Consider the following 5,457-nt stretch of genomic DNA (forward strand, 5'->3'; position numbering starts at 1 on the left):
CTGCCCGAGGTCAGCTGCTCCCGGCTGGCAGACAGGAAACCTCTTGTCCTCAATCTCTTCCTACACACAGCCAACATACTTGAAGAGTTCTTTAAAACCACCATCCTGGTATAGATTTCCTCCAACTTTTCTGATGTTCCCCTAAATGAAATGATGAAAATAAATCAGTTCCAGAATGTTTCAAGGACTCACCACTTGTGTTTGAATAAGGCCATGTGTATCCAAGTAAGAGAGAGAACTGCCCTCACATCATATACAAATTTTCTTCCTTTTCCCACAGTGCACCGCGTTCACTTAGAAAGGAAATTTTGAGTTTGTTTTCTCATGAAACAGCACACAGTATGTGTCTTGGTTCTTCAGTCAGTCTGACGTCTGTGAATACACTCATTCAGGTTCTATTTGGATAGTGGACAGCAACAGTGACAGGAGCTTTGGGCTTACATCTCTCCTAATCCCAGTTTAGCTGGCCACAAGAGATCTTTGGATGCTAGTTTTTGACTTTCCCAACCTTGGAAAAGTGAGGCATTTTCCTGACTTGCAGCAGCCATGGCGAGCAAGCAATAGAAGCATTCATAACCACAGCTAAAAATGTCTAAACCAGCCAGGTAGTTATTAGCAGGCACCCAGTGGATGGACAACTTTGCCATGTGTTCACTGAATGGCTAAGGACATTAAGGGTTAAGAAAGCAAGGGTGGAATTTTAGAGGACACATGCTCATCCAAATGACACTCATGGTCAGGGGGCTCATCACCCAATGTCACAAGTAGATAAGAGCTTTATTCTTAAGTATCAGATAAACCAATATTTAACCCTTGCATTTCAATAAGTGTCTCCACTTATAGTTTACTAGACATGATCTGGTAGAAACAAATGATCAGGAATGAAAAGTCAGCTTTGTAGAACTAAGGATGAGTATCAGAGGTGAGAAACCTTTTTCATGCCAAGGGACATTTGAATATAATATTCACAGGGCAGACAATGTACCAGATAATTCCATGGGTCTTCACAGTCCAAGAACTGCTAGGCAAATACTTAAAAGTGAATCTTGTTCTGAAAGACTAAGCAAGAGGCAGAAGTTCTTAACTGGAGACAAAAGGAAGAAAAGGCTGTGAATCTAGGCTGGCTAAGAAGGATTACAGTTCCTCCTATTGTTGGCCAGAGAAAAAGCGGATGTATGGTTCACAGGAGAAACTGCTAGAAAGCTTCCCCTTGAGCCATTCTGTGTGTCTCTTCTTTCTTCCATCTCAACCCTTCTTCCCAGACCTATTTGTTGCACATGTGCATGTTGCAGTCATTGAAAACTTGGTTTTGCGGCAAGTTTGTTGGACAATGCCAGTAGGAGAGCCAATGTCAAGATCAAACTAGAAAAAATGTTCCATCATATACCAAGCTGTTGGAACATTTCAGTGGATTTTCCCAGAGATGGAAAAGCTGAAGACAGAGATACAATAAGGTCATCTATATGTGTCTTAAGCATCATCAGAAGGAAGTAGGGTTAGATTTATTTTGTATAGCTCCAGAAGGCAGTATTTTCTTAGGCTAGATTTATTATCATCTGTTTTGGGTACCTGAAATCAGTGAAACTGTCCAAGTTTGACACAGCACCTTGGAATATGCTATAATATGACTTGTTTACTCTTTCATGTGCTTGCTTTGCTATCTGTGAGATTAGTGGGGCAGCAATGCTAATGTAATCATGTGATCATTAATGAGAAAATGGCTCGTCTTCCATATTTATGATTTTAAAACGCAGTCTAACATCACATTATCATGGTGTCCAGTTGTTTCAGCACTTTCCAGGCAAAATATAACTTCAATTATTAAGGGAAAATAAATACAGACATAAAAAATTCTTTTTGAGGGAATAATGAAAGAGAGATAATAATCAAGACACATTGTACTCATAAACTGATATGTTGAATGATAACCCCTTTGTACAACTACTTAAAGACAATAAAAATGAAAAACCAAAACAAAGAAGGCAAAGGAGAGCTTAAGGCCAAATTTAAGCCCCAGTACCTGCACAATAAGTAAGAAAATAAACATTTTAAAATACATAATTTAATTAAATATTTTTAAAGTATGGCCTTCATTAGCTTCTACTAACCAGGAATAAATGAAAGTCATATTCACATAATTTTACTATTTTATATTCAGGCAAAGTAGAATTGGTCAGTCTATTCTGTCTCTATTTAGAATACACAAAGATTAACTTTGGGTCTGTAAAAGATGATGGAAATATGATGTTAAAAATTCTTAGATAGGCCGGGCGCTGGTGGCTCACGCCTGTAATCCTAGCTACTCAGGAGGCTGAGATCTGAGGATCGCGGTTCAAAGCCAGCCTGGGCAGGAGAGACCGTGAGACTCCTATCTCCAATAAACCACCAGAAAACAGGAAGTGGCGCTGTAGCTCAAGTGGTAGAGCGCTCGCCTTGAGCTGAAGAGCTGAGGGACAGCGCCCAGGCCCAGAGTTCAAGCCCCACGACCAATAAAAAAAAAAAAAAATTCTTAGGGGCTGGGAAGGTGGATCAGTGGTAGAGCACTTGCCTTGCATGCATGAGGCCCTGGTTTGATTCCTCAGCACCACATAAGCAGAAATAGCCAGAAGTGGCACTGTGGCTCAAGTGGTAGAGCGCTAGCCTTGAGCTGAAAAGCTGAGGAACAGCGCCCAAGCCCAGAGTTCAGGCACCACGACTGACAAAAATCATTCTTAGATATAAATTTCAAACTCAACTACAAAGCCATAGTAATCAAAACAGCTTGATACTGGCACAAGAACAGACCTAAAGACCAATGGAATAGAACTGAAAACCCAGAAATGAACCCACAGACCTATAGCCACCTAATCTTCGATAAGGGAGCTAAAAAAATAGAATGGAAGAAAGATAGCCTCTTCAGTAAGTGGTGATGGCAAAATTGGTTAAACACCTGTAGAAAACTAAAGCTAGATCCTTGTATAATCACCCTCAACTCCAAATGGATCAGAGACGGTGAAGTAAAAGCAGACACTCTGAAAACATTACAGGACAGAATAGGAGAAACTCTAGGGCTCCTTGGCACAAGCCAAAATTTTCTTAATAAGAGCCAGAAACACAACAAATCAAAGAAAGGTTGGACAAACGGGAATGGGATTGCATGAAACTGCAGAGCTTCTGCATGGCAAAGTACACAGCTAGCAAAATCAATAGAAAGCACCCGGATTGGGAGATCTTCACTACATACAACGGACAAGGGTCTCATATCTAAAATATACCTGGAACTAAAAAAATTAAATCCCCCAACAACAAATCCTCAAAGAAACAACCACCTGATTAATATGTGGACTAAAGACTTAAAGAGAGACTTCTCTGAAGAGGAAATAAGAATGGCCAATAGACACATGAAGAAATGCTCAACTTCCCTAGCCATAAAAGAAATGCAAATCAAAACAACATTGAGATTCCACCTCACCCCAGTCAGAATGGCTATAATCAAGAACTCTAATAACAATAGTTTCTGGAGAGGATGTGGCCAAAAGGGAACCTTACTGCATTGTTGGTGGGAGTGTAAACTTGTTCAACCACTTTGGAAAGCAGTATGGTGGTTCCTCAAAAGACTCCACATAGAGTTCCACTATGATCCAACAATCCCACTTTTGGGCAGTTACCCAAATGATCACAAACAAGGCCATACTAGAGCTACCAGCACAACTATGGTCATCACAGCATTAACCACAGTTAAGATATGGAACCAACCATATATACAAAGAGAGAGATGAATTCTATGCCTCCATCAGAGAGAATGACACCACCTGATTTGTTAGGAAATGGAAAGACTTGGAAAAAATTATGATAAGTGAAGCAAGCCAAGCCCAAAGAAACATAGGTCCCCATGGTTTCCCTTACTTGCAATAACTAATATATGTCTAGGACAAGCAGCAAAGGGCAAAAGCTATGTACATATGACCATATAAGAGGATCCTAAGTGAAATCAACCCCAAGATAGGGACAAGAGGTTTTATCTTTCTTGTTGTTGCTTTTAACGTAGTTATACTGTACTATGTGAATTTTTTTTTGTTTCTTTTGTATGTTCTTCCCGCATGGTATGACCCCTGTTTTCACTATATTTGATTCTGGTGTCCTGCATCTTTTTTGGGGGTGGGGGGGTTCGGTCATGGGGCCTGAACTCTGGGCCTGGGCGCTGTCCCTCAGCTCTTCAGCTCAAGGCTAGCACTTTACCCCTTGAGCCACAGCGCCACTTCTGGTTTTTTTCTTTTTGCTTATGTGGTGCTGAGGAATCCAACCCAGGGCCTCAGGCATGCAAGGCAAGCACTCTACCACTGAGCCACCTTCCCAGCCCCCAGAATTTCTTTTATGTACTCTTAAGACATGTTGAAATAGTGAATTCGTTTGCACTTTTTACTTTCAATAACCATCAAAATGGTTTTTATTTATTTTTTTAGGGTGGTACTGGGGATTGAACCCAGAATCTTCTAGTTGCTAGGCAGATAGATCCTCTATCACTTGAGTTACTCTGCCAGACTTCTTTTTTCAGGTTCTTGCCTTCTGGCCTGGCTTTGATCCTCCTGTTGTGGGGCTGACAGGCACATGCTACTCTGTCAACTCATCCAGTTTCCCCTGTGGCTGGGAAAACAGACTCTTGTCACTGTGCTCAGCCATTGGTTGAAATGGAGTCTCAGCAACTGGTTGTTTTTTTTTTTTTTTCAATTTTTTTGTTTGTTTTTGCTGAGCTGACACCTAACCGTGATCCTACAATCTCTGCTTTCTTTGTAGATAGGTTTATAGGCTTCAGCCACTACAACTAGCTAAAATGTCTCTCCCATTAGCAGAAGATTTGGAAAGAATTAATAGTGTTCAGAAAAGCTGAGGTTCATTACAAGTCTACCTTTCCTCACTCTTTTGATTTTTGAACTGCTAACAGCAGATCAGAAATGCCAACAGTAAACCCCAAATTGCAACTCTCACTGTGAAACTCAGATTTTCTCTTAGGGCTTGAATGTTTGAAAGATGGAGAAACTTTTAGCAGGTCAAAAAGTTTACGCATAGTAGGGGAGGAAAACTTCAAAAGCCCTTTGACCTTGTCTTTGTTCCTGGACCTCAGTCAAACATCCAAGCATATTCTAGTTACTTTTGGGATAGCCCCCTTCTGCCCTGCAACAGAAAAACAAATCCATCTCAGCATTTAGTCTAGGAGATGGTTCCAGGGAAAATATAAATGAGCCACCTGTGACATAAAGTTGGATGCATTTGCAAGTGACTCATGGTGATGACTTCCTTGTGGTTGTCAACGTGCAGAGCCTCATCCATCCTTAATTGCTGGGTGGAGAGCCTGGGGGATGATGAAGCTCCACCAGTGATTCTTCCGTGGGATCACAGAGATCTGTCTTTCTTCTCACCCTTGAGCTCTTCTGTGGTGAGGGTCTGGCCTCATTTTCCTTGTAACCATGTTGCTGAACC

Source organism: Dipodomys ordii, unplaced genomic scaffold (genome assembly GCF_000151885.1).
Source record: "Dipodomys ordii isolate 6190 unplaced genomic scaffold, Dord_2.0 Scaffold161, whole genome shotgun sequence".
Lineage (NCBI taxonomy): Eukaryota > Metazoa > Chordata > Mammalia > Rodentia > Heteromyidae > Dipodomys > Dipodomys ordii.